At 48.0% G+C, this 23,389-nt stretch overlaps 1 pseudogene across 1 annotated transcript; it reads right to left on the reverse strand.

The window, feature by feature from the left end:
• Window positions 1–17,152: 17,152 nt before the first annotated feature.
• Window positions 17,153–17,483, reverse strand: LOC309655878 (metallothionein-1A pseudogene; annotated as a pseudogene). The gene has a single exon. The product of its transcript is annotated as a metallothionein-1A pseudogene (transcript).
• Window positions 17,484–23,389: the final 5,906 nt, after the last annotated feature.

A 23,389-nucleotide genomic window follows, 5' to 3' on the forward strand; every position in this document is an offset into this window, starting at 1 on the left:
TCAACCACTGCGCCACCAGGGAAGCCCCCAGACCTGGGTTTAAGTGGAGGCTCCATCACATCCAGCTGAGTGGCGAGGGCTCACTTCCCCAAGTCTCAAGGTTCTCTTCAAGGACATGGCTGACAATAGTGCCTGCCTCCTATCTCTGTATAGAGGGTGACGTGAGTTAATAAGGCATTTAGCGCAGGGCAGGGGCTCAGTCAATGTCAGCTCATACAGTGGGACCTAACCCTTACTGCCTCTTGTGGCTGCCGTCAAAAGCAATTGAGCCAAAGGGAAGGAAAAAGCTTTACACCCTGTGAATTGCCAGGGAGGGACGGGGGCATGGCTGTCACTCTTTTATTATTATTTTGAAACAACTCAACATTGACCTAACCTGCTCCTGGGGACCAGGCAGGCGTAAGGAAGTGAGGGCCATCCTTCAGAGAACACGGGGAGGGCACTGTCCTCTGTAGTCAAAGGCGGCTCTGTTCATGGCTGTCATCCTCTCTCCCCCAGCCTGGCTCCTGGCTGAGTGGCCCACGGTGGGTGAAGGCTCTGACGGCGCCATCCCCATGCCTACCATTTCCTCGTGAGGGTGAGGTCATGGTCAGCAGCAGGTGCTTTCTGAAAGGGCTGAGGGTGCTGAGGGGCTGGGGCGATCGTGGGAATGGGGTTCACAAATCCCTAGTCTCGCCTTTGTATACCAGGACCCTGGGGTTGCCACCTCACCATGTCCAGGGTTCCCTGGATGTAACCTGGACAGTTCAACCAACCTGGATCGTGTGCCGGGAGTGGTGCTGGGCTCATGTTGACTCAGGTGGCTTGGGCTGCCAGCGATGGAGGGGACAATGGGGCTCCTGGAGCCCCCAGGGGGAAAGGTAGGGACTGGAGGCTGAGGGTCCTGGCCCCTCCTCCACTTCAACCACAGCATGTCCAGTTGGATCTGGTTCATATATTGGAGTTCCACATAAGACTTTGAAAAAAAGTTTAAAAAAACAAAACAAAACTAAGTCAAGATTTTAAAACATTTACTCTAGTCCACTGAGCCTAGAGAGGGGAATGGATTGCCCAGGTCACATGACCAGGCAGTAGCAGAAATGGAACCAGAACCTGATGGAGTAGAGATTTGCTCTCTGCCTCCCCAATCATCCATCTCCCCTTTACCATTTCCCATTCTGGGCAGGGGATGCAAGACTAGAGCATGTGATTCACACTAAGCCAATCAGTGTGTTCCATTTCTCTGGCCACAGGGATTGGCTCAGGAGTGAACATGTGACCAAAGCAGGCCCAATCAGAGTGAATCTCAGGACTTGGGGCTGGGAATGCTGGGACTGAGATGCTTTCTCCATCCTGCTCAGGGTGATGAGGGGGAGCCCCCTTCCGCCAGGACTGGGCCAGTCACGAGAGGAGCCAGCTCTGCCGCAGGAAGGGGGAAGATGCACAAAAAGTGGGCCCTTGGTGATTTTTAGACCAGTTGTATCCAGCGTCACCTGCTGCCAGATTCTTGGGCCTCTTCATTGTTTGGGCCAGCTTGAATCAGATCTTCAAGTTCAGCTACACAACACTGCAACTGAAAGCATCTTCCTGTGCAGGTGTCTGTTCCCAGGCCTGGGATATTGCCATGACCACCGGGTGCGTGCAAGGTCATGGCCCTTTGACCTCTGAGCCCCTCCTCCAGGTTGCTGTCATACCCCACCCTCTGAAGATGCTGGTAGTGGAACCCGGACAGGTATCCACGAGTTCCTGGCTCGGCCCTTGGAACCGGTGGGGCTGCCTTTCTCACCGAGGCCCCCCCGCCCACCCCACCCCCCCCACCCCCCCGCCATCAGCAAGCCCCAGGCATTTCAGATCCTGAATCATCCACCTTCAGAGGCCTCCGCACCAGAGCTATGAGGAAGACCCTTCTCAGCTGAATTCCCCTCTCAGCCTCTGACTGGGAGCGGCACAAGGAAAGCTCAGAAGGGGCTGCCTCCTAGCTGGTCATGACCCAGCTGTGCCCCAGGTGTTTGGAGGTCACCCGGGGGCTCTTCTCCACTTGAGGGCAACAGCAACAATCTATTACATGCCTACTGTGTTCCAGGTGTTCTGCCAGGAGCCTTCAGGGCAGTCCTTTGCTAAATCCTCACCACCTCCTGAGGAGGCCAGCAGTGTGGACCTGGGGTTCAGCATAGGGACTCTGGAGCCAGGTGGCCCGGGTTTGAATCCTAGCAATACTACATACCAGCTGTGTGACCTTGGGCAAGTTACTTAACCTCTCTGTGCCTCAGCTCTCCTATAAAATTGGGATGCTGCACGTTAGACTCTTGAATGAGAAGTCAATACACATAAAGGGCTTAGAACAAAAATGCCTGGCCCATGGTAGGTGCTGTATAATGTTAGCTATTATTGTTACTATTCCCATTTTACAGATGGCAAAACTGAGGCTCAGAGAGGAAGACTAACTTGCCCTGAGCACACAGCTGAGTAAGCCAGGTCTGTGTCATTCCAGAATCAATGACCCATTTTATTGCCACTTGAAGTAACTCCCTAAATGTGTTACTTGAATGGTTTTCTGCAACTGGGACCAGCCAGGGCCTTGTGCTTCAACAGGGGGCAAATGTATAAAGAATGTATACGGAATCTAGCCTGACCTTTACTCCAGTCACATAATTTTAGAGGAGACCCTAACGATTATCTATATCTGAGCTTCCAATATGGTAGCCACTAACCATGAGGCCGTTGAGCCCTGGGTATGTAGTTGGTCTAAATGCTCTGAGTGTAAAATACACCCTGGATTTTGAAGGCTTAGCACAAAGAATGTAAAATCTCCTTAATTTTTTTTTTTTCACCGTAGCTTGCGGCACGCAAGATCTTAATTCCCTGACCAGGGATCAAACCCGTGCCTCCTGCAGTGGAAGTGTGGAGTCTTAACCACTGGGCCACCAGGGAAGTCCCTCCTAATACTTTTTTATATTGACTACATGTTGAAGATATTTTGGCTATATTAGGGTAAATAACATATTATTGAAACTAATTTCACCTGTTCATTTTTACTTTTTTATGTGGCTGCTAGAACATTTATGACTCACATTATATTTCTATTGGACCATGCAGATCTAGACTATTATTCCATTTTACAGATGAGGAAAATGAGACCCAGAGGTGTGATTTGCTTTAGGGTTTTTGTTGGTGGAGCTGAGCCTCCAAAGCTCCACTCCAGGGCTCATCCTAGGAATGCCAGTTGCTTCAGGAGGTGAGAGTTGAGCTGGGCTGCACAAGGAGACTTTTGCCACAAAGATCTTTTCTCCTTGCCACGGTGGCTCTGTTCTTTCCCCCACCAGTTGCGCCCTTTCCCACCTGCACCCCCTCCATACTCACAACCTGCCACAGCCCTCTGCCCAGACCACAATGTCGAAGAATTGCCCAATCCAGGGATTTCTGAGAGCCCCGTGATCCACCCTGTCTGCCTGCAGGAAACATTGGCTGAACTGTTCTAGACAGAAAACCCACCTCTGCTTTCAAAGACCGCCTGGGATGGAGGCTCTATCATCATACTTCTCACTTTGCTCGCTGTGGACTCCAGCATTCTCTCATTGAAGTCTTCCTGGTGTCTAACCCACACCCCTCATGCTGCCTCCTTCCCCTGGGGCTGTCTCCTGGGGGTTTTCTCAAAGACTGGCTGGGGGTGGAGGTTATGGAAAACCGGGCTGGAACATCTGGATGGGATGAGCTCTTGGCAGAGGGAGCCACTGCTGGTCTCTGTGACGGTGGCTGCTCACACCCTCTGTCTCTCTCTCTAAGCGTCCTAGAGGTAAAATAGCAGTGAGCTCACCCTGTGGTCTCCAGAGCCCTCATATTTGGGAGCCCAAAGCTCACTGTCACCTCATCCCTTCCCAGGAAGAAAAAAGCCACTTTCTAGTAGCATGATGGAGACAACGATGTGAGGCACTGGCTTTCGAACATTTTGATCACGACTCACCGTAAGAAATATATTTTTCATCGCCACTTTGCATACAACACACGCACACCTGAAACAAAAGTTTTATGAAACCAGCCTTCCCTTACTATATGCACTATTTTTTAAAAACTCTTTTCCACCTTATTCTATTAAAAAATGCTGCTCAGGAGCCACTAAATCGATTTCACAGTCCACAAGTGGGTAACAACCTGCAGATTGAAAAATGCTGATTGAAGTGAACAAGAACTCAGGCTCTGGAGGTGGATTTGTCTGTGCCTTGTTTCTGTTTGTAAAGGGAACATGATGATCCTGAATTTGCAGGGCTGCTGTGAGGGCTGAGAATAAAGGAGGGAAGGCAGCTGGCATAGAGTAGGGGCACAGGAAACAGGGTTCTGTTGTTATTGCTGCACAGATGTACCCATTCGGGAGGTTAGGGAAGGTGGGGCCGTCGGCTCTGGGCTATGGTTTGGGAATGCCAAGGATGGGTGTGTTTCCCTATCGGCAGGATCTCACCTATCTCATCACTAGATAGTCATTCCTTCAGACTGACTTCAGGCAGGACTAAATCGCCCTGCCCAACTTGGCTCCTTTTCTGTGTTAAGTGCACCCTGTTACAGGTGTGACTCGGGTCCCCAGTACTTTGGAAAAATGAGTTTGTCAGACTCTCCCAGCCCTGAGGGACAAGAGGGAAGGAAAACTGGGGCAAGGAGCGTGTCTGGAATGTGTGCATTTAGAAGTTGGTGGGACACCTAGAAGGTCTTTCTGGACACCTAGACATAATCCCTGGCCTGTGCCTCACCCCCACCCCCCGCCCTGCCCCGCCAGCCCCAATATCCCAACGAAGAGACACTCTGGGGTGTGGGTCTGGCTTCACCACCCACAAGCTGAGTGGTCTCAGATAAGTCTCCTCACTTCTCTGAGCCCCAGTTTCCTCATCTGCAATACTGTGGTTGTACTCCCGACCTCACTGGTGAGATTTCCATGAAATAGTGCCTATAAAATATGTCACACCATTGCTGGCACACAGTAGGACCCAATGCATCTTAGTTTCCTCTTTCCAACCCATCTTCCCTCCCTACATACTACCTAAAAGCCAACTCTTGGGAAAAGATCTGCCTCATGAGGCAGTGAGCTCCCCGTCACTGGAAGTATTCCCCCTCCCCCCCCCAAAAAAGGCTGGAGAACCGACAGAGTCATTGTAGAAGAGATTGGGACAATCCTGGTTTGGGGCACTGAGTAGGTGCTTTATACATGTCTGTTGAATAAATAATTGTGATTCCTGTATTGGGAAGGAGGTTGTTCTAGAACACTGCTGAAACTTGGCTACATATCAGAATCCCTAGGGAATTTAAAACACATGAATGCCTGGATTTTACCCCCATGGATTCTGAAGTGTAGTTTGGGCATTAATATTTTTAAAAGATCATCATTTTCCAGGTGATCCCATGTGCAGCTACGTTTGAGAACTGGGACACCAAGTTTCCTTCTAAGTCCAAGATGGTAAATATGTGTTATAAGGTCATTTACACTTTAGTATAATAAATTTAGTATAATAATAAATACTAAATTTAGTGTAGTATGTTGTTCCCACATGGTACAAGTTATCTTGTGCACTGTGTGATATATATAGTAAATGGTTTAAAAAATGTGATATCAGAGTTCAGCTGGATTTTATTTATAAGAAGCAGAAAGTATTCAGATGCGTCAGCTAAGTCTTAATGCTGAGGGCTAATGGTCCATTGGCATCCACGTTAAGTGGGGCAAGTGGGTTCGCTAAGCACACCCTGGATGCAGAAACTTCTGGGACTACAGAATTAAAACAGGAACCTCCAGTTTGATGGGAGAGGCCTAGCCCCTGACTCAGGGAGTTCCAGTCTGATGGGGGAGGCACAGCCCTTGCCCCCAGGAGGCTCTTAGAGATAGCCTTCTTTGCTCTCAACTTCATCCAGTGTTTTCCAGTTTATAAAGTACTTTTCTATCTAGCATCCTCAGTAAGTGATTGGTCTAATGAGGCGACAATCCTTCCACCCTTGGGGAACTTTCTGTAGAATTCCTGTCTCCAGTATTCCCAGGCTGATGGAAGACACGACTACTGAGTGTCCTTAGGGGGTCCTTGTTCTGATGCCTCCCAGAGTCCCCCCCCGTCTGGTGTCTGGGCGGGGGACAAGGAGGCCTAGTCGCTGTGCCCTGGGAACCCACTGGGGCTACTGTGAGAGTCGGCAACTCCACGGTTAGCATGCCCAGTTGTAATCATCTCCATCCCTAAAACAAGAGCTCCTGATGGGCAGGGACTCTGCATTAGTTTTCTCTGGGTCCCCAGAAGGTTTGCTGACTGATGGATGGACCAAATGAATGAATGAATGAATGAATGAATTAGGGCAGCCGGGGGGTTGCATTCGGACCCTCATCATGGTAGTGACCCTGCTCCTTTGCCCTGGACAGCCTAGAAGCCCTCCTGCCCCCTCCTTAGAGTCCCTGAGTTTCCAAAGAGGATTGCACACACCTGTGCAGGGTGGATTGTTCCATCAGCTTTGTAAAAATATGCCAGAGACCTGGTGGAGCCCTGAGGGCCCTAGGAAAGGGTCCCACCTCTGCCAACAGGGATGCCGTGCACTTCTCAGTGGGAATCACGTGGAACCCAAGAATGGGAGGGGTGATGGGGTGGCCTCTTCCTTCATGGGGGGCCCCACGCCTCTCCTCTCCTCTGTACAGAAAACCGCACCTAGAAAGAGATAAAAGGGAAATGCATCCAAATAAAATAGCAATTGTCTTGGGAAGGGCTGGGGGTGGAGGTAACATGATTACTTCTCTGTAGTTTCCAAAATTCCCAGGCACGACCTTGATAATGAAGCAAACCTGCATAATTTCATAGTCCTGTGCAAAATCTCCCCTGGTTGTCCCCACATGGCCCTGCCCATCCCCTTGGGCTTAGTTTAATTTCTTGAGATTCACTGGAATTTGCTCCAGGCACTGCCAGTGAGCTGCCCATGGCTGCCCTATTCCCTGGTTGGTCTGAACTCTTCCGGGGGTGGGGGTCGGGGGTCCATTCCTTTCCCTGGTTGCTGGCACAGGGTCTATGCCAGGAATCAGCTCAAAAGAGCCACAGGGGTTACCTAATAAATGTCACTATCTGACTGCTACTCCCAAGGAGGGCTTCAACGATTCCAGTTTGCTCAGATCCTGGTGAAAGGAAAAGAGGGCAAAAGTTTCCCACCCACTCTCATCTTGCAAATTCTCTCACCACCAAAATGGGTTTGGGCTTGTGTCTCCACTTGGGCCCCAAGATCTTTCTCTGCTTCATTAATCCATTCATTCTTTCATTCACCCATATATTCAACATCAGACCACGCTCATCAGATCTATGGTGGATGGTCTAGTGTCACCATGACCGTCTCTTGTCTGGCCTTGCTCACTGGTTTTCCTTTCTTGCCTCCTTAGACTGTTCTCTCCCAGAAAGATTCAGGGTACACCTCCTCCTCTGTGCCAGGTCCCATTCAAGGCCCAGAGGCCAAATATTAAATCAAGAAGACTCTAGCTTGAAGGAAAGCATCATCTGGTCAGGAAGAGAGATGGGCAAATGGATAATCCGGGTAAAATGTGTTAAGGAAAAGAATGAGCAGGGAGGGATGGCCTGCCAGAGTCTTCCAGGGTGCCCAGGAGGATCGGCTGGGGAAGGGAGAGAGGAAAGCCAGTCTGAGCCAGGGGACATCAGAGCTGGTGGGCTGGTTCTCGGGCTACCACCACCACTGGGGTCGTTCTTCCCTCTTCCCCCTCCCTCCTGCCCCTCACCTCCTCCCGGAACCACTGTACCATGTCAGCAGGTGGGGGCAAAGTGAGAAAGGGAATTCTCAGCAGCCCACATAGGTGAAAGTTTGCTGTGTCCTAAAACTTGGTGCTAAAGTCAGATGTGGGGGATTATCTGTGAGCCTCAACGATCCTGGCTTTATTGTAATCTCTCTATCTTGTCTTGTCGCGGGGAGTTGATGTGATTATCCACGGTGTTGCTTTGGGCAGGACTTCAGCATTGCAGAGAAACAGACCCCTTTGCCCTTCTCCATCCCCCTCTCCTCCTGCCCCTGGGTTAAGGGAGCCGATCCAGTGGGACAAAACACATTAGCTGTCTGCAGAAGCTGCTGATGGAAATCCTCCACCGTCAGGTGACCTGCTTCCCAGAAGGATTCGTTTGTCTTTCAAAGAAGAAATAAACAGAAACTGATTCTTACACCCTATGGCGAGCCCCCGTTCCCAGAAGGCACTGACTGGGAGTTCTGTGCAGAATCACAATGCTGAGCTCTGGGGAGGGGTCTAGAAACCCTAGCTGATGTGACCTGAGTTAGGACCAAGTGGAAAGAAGTCACAGTGCAGTAGGGAGGGGGCTGGGATTATGGCCAAGTCTCTTGGCTCCTGGTGACTACCTGTTGGCAAAATCTAATGTTTAGCCTGGTTTGGGCTCACAGTTGGAAGGACTTGGGGTTGACCGGAGACCCCAGGAGTCCTGATCCTGGGTACAATGAGGATACCCCTTCCTGAGCAGGTCTTTGGGGAAACGAGGTGGCAGGATGCCCAGTAGGCCCCTACCGTGGGACCCCCCTCATGCCAGGCCTGGGGCCCATAAAGTTCTTGGCCTAGGACTGAGCCGCCCTGGAGATATCTGGGCTTGTGGCGGGGTTTTGCCAGAGAGGTCTGAAAACATGATCGCCTATGTGATTTTCGGGTCCCAGTGCAAAGTGAAAACGTGGACCCCTGTCCCAAAGTAATTAAGAACCTCAGGATGACTAACACAGGACATGATACCAAGCATGGGCCCTTCTGAGCACACGGCCCTGTGCACAGTTTCCACGCCCCCAAAACCCACTGTATTCTTTTCTTAGGGCTGCTGGAACAAAGTCCCACAAACCAGGTGGCTTTCAATAAGACACGTGCTGTCTCCCAGGTCTGGAGGCTAGAAGTGTTGGCAGGGTTGGTTCCTTCCGGGGATCTGGGGGAGAATCTGTCCCAGGCCTCGTCCCCAGCTTCTGGGGTCTCGCCGGCAGTCTGTGGCTTCCCTTGGCTGTAGCAGCCTCACCCTGATCTCCATCTTCACATGTTGTCCTCTCCTGTGTGTCTCCGTATGTCTTTCATCTGAGTGTGCCAGTTTCTGTGTCCAAATTTCCTCTTTTTAGAAGGCCACCAGGGACTTCCCTAGTGGCACAGTGGTTGGAACCCGCCTGACAATGCAGGGGACACGGGTTCAAGCCCTGGTCCGGGAAGATCCCACATGCCGTGAAGCAACTAAGCCCGTGTGCCAAAACTACTGAGCCTGAGCTCTAGAGCCTGTGAGCCACAACTACTGAGCCCGCGTGCTGCAACTACTGAAGCCCGCGCGCCTAGAGCCCGTGCTCTGCAACAAGGGAAGCCACCGCAATGAGAAGCCCGCGCACCGCAGCGAAGAGTAGCCCCCGCTCACCGCCTGCACGCAGCAACGAAGACCCAGTGTAGCCAAAAATAAATAAGTAAAATAAATAAAAAAAAAAAAAAAAGAAGGCCACCAGTTGTGTTGGATTAGGGCCCACCCTAAAGACCCCATTTTAACTTGCTTACCTCTGCAAACACCCTGTTTCCAAAGGTCATATTCCGAGATACTGGGGGTTAGTACTTCGGCATCTCTTTTTTGGGAAGACACAATTCAACCCATAACACTGGCCCTGCCGGAAGGTCGCCTCTGGTTCAGCTCAGCTGGCGGATATTAACTGACTTGTCTGTGCCCGGCTCCCTCCTGGGGCAGGTGAAGCTGGATGAACTTCCTGTCCCCATGCAACCTCCTGGCAGGAGACAAAGTGGCCCCCAGGACCTGGTGGCCGGCAGGCCTCTGCCCTGTCTTTAAGGGCTGGGGATTCCTCATGTGACTCTCCTGGGAGCACAGACCCTGTCTACCTCCCAGCTCCGTCTATGTAACCCAGCGTAACCCAGCCATCACCTGACCGCTGCCAGCTCTGTTGCTGAGGTCCCTGCCCTGCATCCTCACTGCTCGTCCTGTAAGGGGACTCTGCGAAGCAGCGATTGCCTGAGAGTGACAACTGATGTGTCCCTTTGTCCAAAAGGACGGTGTCCTGTGCTACCACTCAACTAACCGTTAACCTCGAGTTCCCCCTCCTCCTTCCCAATCTCAGTTTCTTCACCTTAAAATCGGGTCACCAGGACCCGCCTCGTGGTTCTGTTGTGAGCTCTGGGGATTGTGTGTGTCGGAAGCTCCCAACAGAGCCTGGAGCGCTGGGGAACACGTAAGAGACAGCAGCTTGGAACCCCATTCTCCGATATATTGGGGGGAAAGCCAGAATGTGCCTCGGAGGACCAGAGGGCTTGCAAATGCCCCCACTTCGGGAAGGGGGCTGAGGCGTTTGGGGGGTGGCAGGTTGCAGGGGCGGGAGGATGAACCTGAAGGGCAGGCAGTGTCCTTGGAGTGGGCTGGGTTCAGGGCCCTGTACCTGACGTACACTTGGGGCTCTTGCTTTTGGCTCAAACCAGGGATGGTGTCATCCATTCTTTCTGAATGATCATTAATTACCTCTGAGAAAAAGTGCCAGCTCTAAGGTTTGAGGCTTTTCCCTCCTATTTCTTTTCTTTCTCTTAATGAGTGTGACGGGATCATCAGAGCCCTGTGAGAGGGAAGCTCTTGCCTTTTTAGGGCAAGGCATCTCCCCTTCGTTGACTCATCCACCCCACTTTCTGGTCCCCAAGCGTGCACCTTGCCTGTTCAAATCATCCCAGGCACCGCCCCTCCCTGGAAGGCTGGCCCCCACCTTCGTGTTTGCGGGGCTGAGTCATCAGTGAAGTCAACCCTTGGCTGGGTTCTCAGACAAGCACCTTCTTGCCTCGGATGCTGTGTTCCCACTGGCTCCCCGCTGCACCCCGGTTCCACCCCGGCTGGTGCGCAGGCCGTGGGCCAGGACCCTGGGCTGGTGGTCGGTGAGCGGAGCTGGGCCCCAGGCCCATCAGGCCCCGCTGGCTTTCATCTGGCCCTTAACCCAACTGCTGTCGGCTGAAGGCTGCCTCTGGGCCCGGCCCCAGAGTGGGCACTGGGATCTGAAGATGAGAAGACCCTGTGCCTGCGGGGCCGGGAGGAATGTGCACATAGAGATTTCCACTCATTGAACTATTTGTGCCAGACTCTGTCGGTGCACTGAGGGGTCAACACCCGACTGCCCTGGAGGTCAGGGACGGTGATTCTGGAAATGAGTCTTGAAGGCTGTATCGGAGGCTGCCAGAAAATGGGAGGGGACACATCAGAGGGAACAGCATCAATCAGAGGGAACGGCATGTGCAAAGGTCCAGAGACACGTTTGGGGGAGCCAAAGCAGTTTTTGTGATGGAAGAGATGAAGGGGGAGGTGGCAGGACCTGGACAGTGGTGGGCTCTCTGTCACACCAACGAGCTCAAACCAGGGCACTGGGGACCACAGAAGGGTCTGAAGCATGGGAGTAACATGACCAGGATCAGGTTTTAGGCAGTGATGCCAGTAGCAAGGTGGGAAGGATGGACAGAGGGTGGAGACAGGTGGCAGGAAGCCCAGTTGGCAGCTGGCAAGATAGTCCAGGGAAGGTAGAGAGTTCTGGACCAGGATCGGGCAGGGGGACAGAGAGGAGGGTCGGGTTCCTGTGAACTCAGGGCCCCTGGTCCCTGGAAGCAGCGTTGCCTTTTGCAGCTGGTGGTGCCCTTTCCTCATTTCTGGCCTCGGTGCCCCTTCTCCATGACATCTTCCTGTAGGTTGGCCAGTCGGCGCAGCTCCCCTTACATCATGTGACCTAAAGCACGTTCAGGTCCACCCTCTGGTCTGTGTCTCCCACTTGCCCTCCTGTGCATTGAGGGAAGTGTGGGGCATCCCCGAGATGGACGCGGGCTCTGGCAAGCAGAGGCTGAGAGGTTCCCCAGAGCTCCTGCTCCTAAGAGGTGGTGGACCCTACAACAGGTCTCTTAACTCCTAGCCCTGGGCTCTCCCCCTTCGCTGAAGCAACCCCCTCCCTTGGGTACCTACTGTCTGCACAGTGGGATACAGGCTTCTGAGTCAGATGGCACAGGTGCAGGTCTGGGGTTTCCTACTCCCGGACTGTGTGACCCTGGGCAAGTAACTTGACTGCTCTGTGCTTTAGGTCCCTTACCTGTAAAGTGGGGATATTCTCATTGGGTGGATGTGAGATTGAAATGAGGTCATGAAGCCTGTGCATGGTCGATACATGAAACGATGTGTTATCATTGTGATCGAAGCCCCCGGCCACCCCCCCTTTGCTGGCCTACAAATATTGGAGCATCTTAGGATGTGCGGAGGACGCCCCTCTCCTGACCTCCAGGGGCATGTCTGCCAGGGCATCAAACACCCACCTGGAAAGTGAGGAACTGTCCCTCCAGGAGTTTCTAAATAGCGGCTGCCCTCATGCAGGACAAACGTCTGGTGACTGGCCGAGCCAGTGTCGCCTGCCTGAAGACCCATCCAAATGCTCAGCGGCTAAAGGCTGCTGTATCGCCTGCACCCGGCTCCCAGCAAATGGGCTCCCTGTTCAGTCTGACTGCGTCTGCTCTCGAAATCAGCCTTGGGGTCAAAGCAGGCGCCTGTCTGTGCTTCCATTTCTCTGCTCCCCCAGCCCTCACTGCAGAGAAGTGGGATAAGTACGTAATAAAATCATCAGCGAGAAATGTTTCTCCGTGTCTGCTGTAGGAGGGGTGCCTGGTAGCCAGGCACTAAGATCTGTCCCCTCATTAGCCTTTTCATCTCTTTTAATAAACTGAATGAGGGTTTGGAGGCAGCAACTCATCTGCCCTCAATAAATATACCAAAGAGATCGTTAGACTCATACAGTGCAGTGCAACACGGCCACAAGAGCGACATCCTCCACCTGTATTCAGCAGCGTGGAGCTAGATCCACATTATTTTGTTAAATGAAAAAGCCAGTTATTAAACAGTAATGTAAGAACAGAATCCTATTTTGGCAAAATATACATAATACACATGCCCAGAAGGAGTCTAGAGACAAACACACCAAAATGTTGGCAGTGGTTATTTCTGGAAGGAGAGTTTAAGGTGATTTCCACTTTCTTATCTGTATGTTTGTGGGTTATCTAGAATTGGGGATTTTGTGCAGCCCATGAGCTGAGAATGACTTCTACATTTTTACAGAGAATTAAGAACAGACAGACAAAAATCAGAAGACTATGCTGTAGAGAGAATATGTGAGCCACAAAACCTAAATTATTTAGGGCCCTTTACAGAAAAAGTTCACCAGCCTTTGGTCTAGAAAAAAAAAAAATTAACATGAGGATGTATTACTGCTATAAAAGTAAAAGCAGCAAGTTTTCCTTTTTGGGAGGTAGTAAATTTCCCCTTAGCAAACAGATGCATCTAGAATAATTTCTTTCTATTCGATAACACACCTATGGGTTGGGTACCAGCCTAGACTCATCCCTCCCTCCTCCTTCACTCCTTCTCTCCCTCCTTCCTTCCCTCCCCCGCTCCCTTTCATCTCCCTCTTTCCCTGCTCCCTCTCTTCCATCTCCCAACTTTTCCTGAGCACCTTCTATGTCCCAGAGGCTCACAATCCAGGGGGGAGACAGACCCAGGATCAAGTCACCACGACACTTTGGCCTGATGCCACAGTGTACCTGCGGGCCTTCCCGGGCAAGGGGTCATGGGCTGCGGGCTGGGAGCACTGGCTTTGTCCGGGATGGCGAAGGTGCTCCAAGGAGGACTTCGCTTGGGGTCTCCTACGATCACCCAGGACCCAGGACAGGCCCTCAGAAAGGTGATTCAAAACACCAGGCCACCTTGGCTAGAGTCCCCCGGATCAAGGTGACCAGGGGTGGTTTGGGGACCAAGAAGGGGTTTGTTGGAGGATTTCAAGAGTCGAAAGTCAATACGTGGAAAACAGAAGTGGAATCTTGAGGTGGCAGGAGACCTGCCTGGCCAAAGAGCAGATGAAATGGGGCTTGGAAAGGCTTTTGGGGGCAGCAGAAGGTTGTGACCGGGGGTAGGGGGGGATCCCCTTGGGGAGCAGGCAGCGGATGCCAGGCGAGGAGCTGGGCTTTGTCCTGCAGTGATGGGGAGCCCCCCAGGGGTCTGTGGAGTGAGGACGGATGTGGGCAGCCTCACGTGGGCCGGGTGGTATGGGGTGGGGCCGGAGGCAGGGAGGCCAGAAGGCTGTCACAATCACGACCCGCTCCCCACCTGGCCGGCTTCCTGCAGCTGTGCCCAGCAGGCCCACACCTCCCTCCTGCCCACTCTCCCATCAACTCCGTCAAACCAGTAGAAGGATTGGGAAATGACTGTGGGGCAGGGGTGGGAAGTTCCCAGGGACACCTTTTCCTTCCTCTTAGTTTCTGATCTAACTTTCAGCACATCTTTCTAGCCTTAGTCACACTCGAGATGATTGTGCCCGTCCTTAGCACCAGGGGAACTAAGGCAGGGGGCCAAGCTAGCTGGGAGCTCTCACCGCACACTGCCCACCTGCTGCTCCCTTTCCTCGTTCTGGGATTTAGGGAATAAGCCAAATGAGCAGGCCAGGCCCAGCCTCAGGGCACCGGGATTTCTGAACACCTCTTAGCTAGTTGTGGTACTGGGCTCAGGCCAGGCAGACCACGGTTGGAATCCCAGCTCTGCCTCTCTGTGTGACCCTGGGCAAGTCACTCCCCTTCTCTGGACCTCAGTTGCCTTATCCTTAAAAATTACTCACCATATAAGAATCAAAGGCTGTAACGCCCACAAATTACAGAGTAGGCTTGCAATCAACATTCCTTCCCTCCTTCGCAGGCTTATAAGGAAACTAGGTGAAGCATAGGCTCTGCCCTCAGGGGGTTGTTACCTGTGGAGCCAGGACAAAGCACACTGAGACAATTAGACACAATAATGGAGCTGAATAACATCATAAGATGTTGCCCTGCCCTAGGACATGCGGCAGTTTGCACCTCAGACCTCTGTGGCTCTTTTGCGGCATTGCTTACACAGGGCTTCTGTTCAGTTGCTTGAACACACCAGGTCCTGCCACAGGGCCTTTGCATAGGTGGTTTTCTCCACCTGCAATGCTCTCCTTCTTGCTATCTACCTCTGCCCCCTACCCCACCGAGATCAAGGAACTCTCTAGGCAAGGTTAAATTTTAATACACTTTAATTAAAAAAGAAATGACAACCACCTGGCACTTGGGTGGGCAGGAAGAGGAGGAAGAGTGCCAGTCTGATGTCCTCACTATCTCAGCTCTGAGGAGGCACCTGGCTTCCCTGGAGGGCTGGCATCTCCCGGAAGGGGTTGATGGCTCCCTTCTCCGTGTGCCTGAAGAACTTGGAACTCTTGTGAAGCCTCGCCACATTGCTTTGCAATGACTGGGTCACATGCCTTTCTGCCCCACTGGACCGGGTGCTGTCTCCATGGCAGCTCATCTTCCCAGTCAATCTTGCCCAGGAGGCTGGCAGTTTGTAGCACACAGATGTCAACCCAAATGTGAATTATGGGTCAGAGCATCTCTCCTGGTTCCCACAGTTCTTAACTCCACAACAAATTTCTTGTCTCCTGGTTTTTTTTTCACAGCTTTACTGAGGTATAATTTGCATTCCATACATTTCACCCGTTTTAAGCATACAGTTCAGTGAATTTCGGTAAATATATACACTTGTGCATCCACAACCATAATCAAGGTTTAGCATACTTCTGGCACTGCCAACATTCCCTCGTATCTCTTTGCAGTACATCTCCAGCCCCAGGTAAACACTGATGTGATTTCTGTCACTGTAGTTTTGCTTTTCATAGCATTTCATATCAAGGAAATCAGATAGTATGTGGTCTTTTGTGTCTGGCTTTCTTTGCTTACTATAACGTTTTTGAGGTTCCTCCACATTGTAGCACATATCAGTGTTTTATTTTCCTTTTAATTACTAAATGGTATTCCATAACATGGATGTATACATTTTTGTTCAACATTCTCCTGTTGGAGGACGTTTAGGTTGGATCCATTTCTTTGGATATTATGAATAATACTGCTGTGATCATTGGCATACAAATATTTGTGTGGACGTCTGTTTTCAATTTGCTTAGGTAGATATTTAGGGCTAGAATTACTAGATCATGAGATAAAATGCTTTTTAGGAAGCCCGTCAAGCAGTTTGTCTAAGTGGCTGTACATTATGCATTCCCACAAGCAATACACAGGGTACCAGTTTCCCTATATCCTCACCATCATCCCCAAACTTTCCTTGCTCCTTTGTATGTTCCATTACAGTTTTCATCTCAAAATTTGATTTGGGTCTTTTAAAATTGACATCTAACTCTATATTATTAGTTGCAAGCGTACAATATAACCTGGTATAGTCAGGTGTTTTGGTTTGTTTTTAATCTTACCCATTCTAATGGGTGCGTAGTGGTACAATGTTGAATAGAAGTGGTGAGAGCAGACGTCCTTGTTTTGTTCCTGGTTTGAGGTAGCGAGCATTGTCTTTCACCATTAAATGTGATGCTAGCTGTGGGTTTTTCACAGATGCTCTTTATTACATTGAGGAAGTTCCCTTCTATTCTAGTTTGCTGAGAGTTTTTATTGTGAATAAATGCTGAAAATGCTTTGCCTGCATCTACTGAGGTGATTATATGATTTTTCTCCTTTGATAATATGGTGTAGTATACTTACTGATGCTTGAATGTTATGCTAACCTTGCATTCTGAGATGAACCTCAAGCAACCATGATGTATTATCCTTTGTATATATGGCTGGGTTTGATTTGTTAATACTTTAAAAATATTTTTGTATCCATGTTCATGAGAAATATGTATCTATAGGATTTTTTTTCTTGTGACTTCTTTTTTTTTTTTTTTAAATATTTATTTATTTATTTATTTATGGCTGTGTTGAGTCTTCGTTTCTGTGCGAGGGCTTTCTCTAGTTGTGGCAAGCGGGGGCCACTCTTCATCGCGGTGTGCAGGCCTCTCACTATCGCGACCTCTCTTGTTGCGGAGCACAGGCTCCAGACGCGCAGGCTCAGTAGCTGTGGCTCACGGGCCCAGTTGCTCCGCAGCATGTGGGATCTTCCCAGACCAGGGCTCGAACCCGTGTCCTCTGCATTGGCAGGCAGACTCTCAACCACTGTGCCACCAGGGAAGCCCTATAAATATTTTTTTAAATAGATTTTTTTTAAAGCCAACCACTTTTATTATCATTCTTGTATTTTATAGGTCAAAAAAAAAAAAAAGAGGAATGTAGCAAACGCGTCAGGTTGTATAAAAAAACAAGCAGGTTTGTGCACGTTGCTCTATTTACACCTGGGAGCAGGTCCTCCCCTCCTTCAGGCGCAGCAGCTGCCCTCGTCTGAGGCCCCTTTGCAGATGCAGCCCTGGGCACACTTGGCATAGCTCACGGGGCAGCAGGAGCAGCAGCTCTTCTTGCAGGTGGTGCATTTGCACTCTTTGCATTTGCAGGAGCCGGTACATGTGCAGGATCCACCTGCGGCACAGGAGCAGTTGGGATCCATGGCGAGAGGAAGCGGAGGCTGGGGTCCAGAGACTGCAGTACGAAAGATGGCAAGGACGTCGAGGGGGCGTACTTAAATAGATCTTTACTGGAGTATAATTGCTTCACAGTACTGTGTTAGTTTCTGCTGTACACCAAAGCTAATCAGCCATATGCATACACATGTCCCCACATCCCCTCCCTCTTGAGCCTCCCTCCCACCCTCCCTATCCCAACCCTCTAGGTCATTGCAAAGCACCGAGCTGATCTCCCTGTGCTATGCTGCTGCTTCCCACTAGCTAACTATTTTCCATTCGGTAGTGTACGTATGTCGATGCTACTCTCACTTTACCCCAGCTTCACCCTCCCACCCCGTGTCCTGAAGTCCATTCTCTATGTCTCGCTCTTTATTCCTGCCCTGTAACTAGGTTCATCAGTACCATTTTTTTTTTCATTTTAACAATATTAATTCTTCCAGTCCAAGAGCATGGGATATCTTTCTGTTTCTTTGAATCATCTTCAATTTCCTTTATTAATGTTTTATTGCTGTTCTCAGCATATCAGTCTTTCACCTCCTTGGTCAGGTTTATTCCTAAGTATTATATTTTTTTGTGTGTGCAATTTTAAAAGGTATTTTTTTTTTACATTCCCTTTCTGATATTGCATTGTTAGTGTTAAGAAATGCAACGAATATTTCTATATGTTAATCTTGTATCCTGCTACCTTGATGAATTTGTTTATCAATTCTAGTAGTTTTTGTGTGGAGCCTTTAGGGCTTTTCTTTTTATTTTTTTTTAAATTTTATTTATTTATTTATTTATTTATGGCTTTGTTGGGTCTTCATTTCTGTGCGAGGGCTTTCTCTAGTTGCGGCAAGTGGGGGCCACTCATCATCGCGGTGCGCGGGCCTCTCACTATCGCGGCCTCTCTTGTTGCAGAGCACAGGCTCCAGACGCGCAGGCTCAGTAATTGTGGCTCACGGGCCTAGTTGCTCCACGGCATGTGGGATCTTCCCAGACCAGGGCTCGAACCCGTGTCTCCTGCATTGGCAGGCAGATTCTCAACCACTGCGCCACCAGGGAAGCCCCTCTTTTTTTTTAAATTTACTTTTTCTTTATTTTTATTTTGGCTGCGTTGGGTCTTTGTTGCTGCACGCGGGCTTTCTCTAGTTGCGGCGAGTGGGGGCTACTCTTTGTTGCAGTGCGCAGGCTTCTCATTGTCGTGGCTTCTCTTGTTGTGGAGCACAGGCTCTAGGTGCATGAGCTTCAGTAGTTGTGGCATGCAGGCTCAGTAGTTGTGGTTTGTGGGCTCCAGAGCGCAGGCTCAGTAGCTGTGGTGCATGGGCTTAGTTGCTCCATAGCATGTGGGATCTTCCCAGAGCAGGAATCGAACCTGTGTCCCCTGCATTGGCAGGCAGATTCTTAACCACTGCACCACCAGGGAAGTCCCAGGGTTTTTCTATATATAGCATCATGTCCTCTGCATACAATGACAATTTTACCTCTTCCCTTTCAATTTGGATGCCTTTTATTTCGTTTTCTTGGCTAATTGCTGGGGCTAGGACTTCTAATACTATGTTGAATAGAAGTGGTGAGAGTGGGCATCCTTGTCTTGTTCTGGATTTGAGCAAGAAAGCTTTCAGCTTTTCACCATTGAGTTTTAAATTGGTTGTAGGTTTGTCATAAATAGCTTTTACTATGTTGAGATATGTTCACTCTGTACCCACTAACAAATCTTTTAAAATGCATGATTTTAATTCTCTTTTTTTTTGATATTTTTGTAGGTTTTTAGTGATTTCTCTAGGCATTGCAGTATACACTTTTACCTTACCACAATCTAATACAAATGAATAATGACTAACTTTCACCAAATTTGCAGCATCATAGTTCAATTACCCACCTTTCTCTGTGCTATTGTTGTCACATATATTACACCTATATGTGTTACAAACCTAGATACACAGTGTAATAATTTTTGCTTTAAACAGTCATATATCTTTTAAATAAATTAATAAAACAAAAGAAAAAATATATCACACAGTTACCAATTTCAGTGCTCTTAATTCCAGCATGTGTATTTGGATTACTGCAGGTATCATTTCCCTTTAGTTAAAAGTTTTTATTCAGTTTTCCTTTAGTTTTTATTGTAATGCAGATCTTCTAGCAACAAATTTGCTCAGTGTTTATTTATCTGTAGATGTCTTTATTTCACCCTTATTTTGAAGGATAATTTTACTGTATAGAGAATTCTTTGTTGACAAGATTTTTCCTCAGCACTTTGAATATGTCATTCCAATGTTTTCTGGCCTCCATTATTTCTGGTGAGAACTCAGCTGCCTATCATATCGCTGTTCCTCAATATGTGATATGTGTCTTTTTTCTCTTGCTGCTTTCAAGATTTTATCTTTGTCTTTGAGCAGTGTGGCTATGATGTATCTAGCTGTGATTCTCTGTGTATTTATCCTTCTTGTTGAGTTTCTTGGATCTTTTAGCCAATGTTTTCACCAAATTTGGGGAGATTTTGGCCATTATACTTCAAATATTTTTCTCCCCACTTATCTCTTTTCTCTCTTGGGGCTATAATGAAACATATGTTGCAGTGCTTGATACTGTCCTGAAGATTTCTGAGATTCTGTTGATGTTTCCTCAGTCTTTTCCCTCAAACTGTGTTTTTCAGTTTGGAGAATTTCTACTGATTTATCTTCAAGTTCACTGTTTCTTTCTTCTGTTACCTCACATTTGATATTGAGCCCATCTGGTGGATTTAAACTTTTTTTTCCAGTTACTGTACTTTTTAGCTCTAGAATTTCTATTTGCTTTTATACTAGTTTATAGTTCTCTGTTGAGGGTTTCTATTTATTCACTCTCACTTAGTGTATTTTCCTTTAATTATTTGAATACACAGTCCTGCAATTCTTTGGACATATTTATAATATATTTTTTTAGCTTTCAAAAAATCTATATTCAACATCTGGTCCCACTTAGAGTCAATTCCTAGTGACTGATTTTCTTTTTTTCCCTCGATATGGGTCACCTTTCCTGTTTCTTTGCCTGTACAGTAATTTTTGGTTGAAAACCTGACATTGTAGATAATACATTGTGGCAACAACTCTAGATTATTTTGTTTTTCTGAGGTTGTTGATTTTTCTGTTTTAGTAGGCAATTAACTTGCCTGGACCTGAGCTGCAAACTCTGTCTCTCCCACAGCATGAAGCTACTGATCTTTCTGCTCATTTTAATTTTTTTTTCTATTTTAGCTTGGCTCCCTAGGGCTCTCCCCTGTTTCTGAATAGTTCAGGGTCAGCCAATGAGTGGGCATAGGTTATGCTCAGACACCTCAAGCCAATAAGGATTTAACCCTTTGCAACCTGAACTCTGGGTGGGTTGAGCAGCTCATTCAAAGGTTCCAGTTTCAGGCATGCTAAGAAGAAGAGGGAGAAAGTTTTTAAGTGTCCCAGGGTTTCCATTTTCTCTGGGTTCTCTGGGTTCTCCTACATTTATGCTTAGTTTAGCATTCAGCTGAAGATGTGTGAAGAATTTGTTGTCTTAACCCTTCTGTGGTATATTAGTCAGGGTTTGCCAGAGAAACAGAACAGTGGGATATATAGATATAAATATAAAGAGGAGATTATTATTTTTTTAAACACCTTTATTAGAGTATAATTGCTTTATAATGGTGGGTTAGTTTCTGCTTTATAACAAAGTGAATCAGCTATACATATACATATATCCCCATATCAAGAGGAGATTTATTATAGGAATTGGCTCACCCAAGTATGGAGGCTGAGAAGTCCCATAGTCTGCCATCTGCTAGCTGGAGAACCAGGGAAGCCAGTGTAATTTCAGCCCAAGTCCGAAGGCCTGAGAATCAGGGGGCCAATGGTTTAAGTCCTGGTCTGAGTCCAAAGGCCTAAGAACAAGGGATGCTGATGTCTAAGGGCAGGAGAAGATGGATGTCCCAGCTCAAGCACAGAGAGCAAAGTCACCCTTCCTCTGCCTTTTTGTTCTCTTCAGGCCCTCCGTGGATTGGATGATGCCCACCTGCATTGTTGAGGGTTATCTTCTTTACTTAGTCTACAGATTCAAATGCTGCTAATCTCTTCCGGAAACACCCTCATAGACACACCCAGAAATAATGTTTTACTAGCTTTTTTGGCATCCCTTAGCCCAGTCAAGTTGAAATATAAATTAATCATCATACACGGCTCTCTCATTTTCAATATCTCCCTGTTAAATATGCCACCTTTGAACCATGTCCATCATCTTTGGCCAGTGAAGCTGTGAGTTTTTGCTGCCCTTGCTGGAGAGATCTGACACCCCCAGGCATAAAGGCCAAGAATTCAGTCTCTGCCCTCTGCAGCAGTTTTTCTTGAATAAAGATTTTTCAAGTTGTTACCTGCCTTTGGTCATTTTCCAGTGCTCTGTTAGAATAATTTTGTCTAGTTTTATGCTTGTTTTTTGTGGAAGAAAATTGCTCTATGTTCTCATGAGGGCAGTACTGGAAATCTTTCCCTTTGTAATTTTTCAGGATTGTATTTTATTATCCATCTACATAAGTTTACCATAAACATTTAGAAAATAAGATAGCTTTCTCAAATCACTCATAATCTATTGCCAGAGATAATAATTGGTAACATTATAGATACATCCTTTTATATCTTTTCAAACATATACATTTTGGGCTTCCCTGGTGGCGCAGTGGTTAAGAATCCACCTGCCAATGTAAGGGACACGGGATCGAGCCCTGGCTTGGGAAGATCCCACATGCCGTGGAGCAACTAAGCCCGTGAGCCACAACTACTGAGCCTGAGCTCTAGAGCCCGCAAGCCACAACTACTGAGCCCACATGCTGCAACTACTGAAGCCTGCATGCCTAGAGCCCGTGCTCCACAACAAGAGAAGCCACGACGATGAGAAGCACCACAACAAAGAATAGCCCCTGCTCACCGCAACTAAAGAAAGCCCGCGAGCAGCAACAAAGCCCCAGCACAGCCAAAAATAAATAAATAAATAATTTAATTAATTAAAAAAAAGAAAGAGCCCTTCTCTTTAAAAAAAAAAAAATATATATATATATACATTTTAAAATGGGATAATTCGATATATGCTTTTTATTGGGGTAAAATACACATAACACAAAGTTTGCCATTTTAACCGTTTTGAAGCATACAGCTCTGTGGCATCAAGTACATTCACATTTTGTGCAAACATCACCACCACCCACCTCTAGAAATTTTTCATCTTCCCCAACTGAAACTGTGTACCCAGGGAGTTCCCTGGTGGTCCAGTGGTTAGGACTTGGCACTTTCACTGCTGTGGCCTGGGTTTGATCCCTGGTCAGGGAACTAAGATCCCACAAGCTGCCGGCAGAGCCAAAAAACAACAACAACAAAACAAAACAAAACGACTGTGTACCCATTAAACAACAACTCTCCATTTCTTCCTCCCTCAGCCTCAGGCAAACACCGCTCTACAGTACTTTCTGACCCTCTGAATTTGACTACTCTTAAGCACCTCATATATGTAGGCTCATACAGTATTTGTCCTGTTTTTTTAAAATTTATTTATTTTATTTATTTATTTTGGCTGCGTTGGGTCTTCATTGCTGTGCCCGGGCTCTCTCTAGTTGCAGTGCATGGGCACTTAGCGTGATGTCCTCAGTGTTCATCCATCTTGTAGCATGTGTCAGAATTTCCATCCTGTTTAGGCTGAATAATAATATTCCATTGTATGTATATATCACATTTTGTTTATCCATTCATCTTGGGGTTGCTTCCACCTTTTGGCTATTGCGAATAATGCTGCTATTACATATATCTGTTCCATTTCTTTTGGATATATACCCAAAGAGGAATTGCTGGATCACATGATCATTCTGTTTAATTTTTTGAGGAATTGCTGTAATGTTTTCCACAGCAGCTGCATCAACAATATGCAAGGGTTCCAATTTCTCTACATCCTCACCAACACTTGTTATCTTTCGTTTTAGTTTTTCATAATAGCTATCCTAATGAGTGTG

The sequence above is a fragment of the Balaenoptera physalus genome (genome assembly GCF_965194825.1).
Source record: "Balaenoptera physalus genome assembly, chromosome: 1".
NCBI lineage: Eukaryota > Metazoa > Chordata > Mammalia > Artiodactyla > Balaenopteridae > Balaenoptera > Balaenoptera physalus.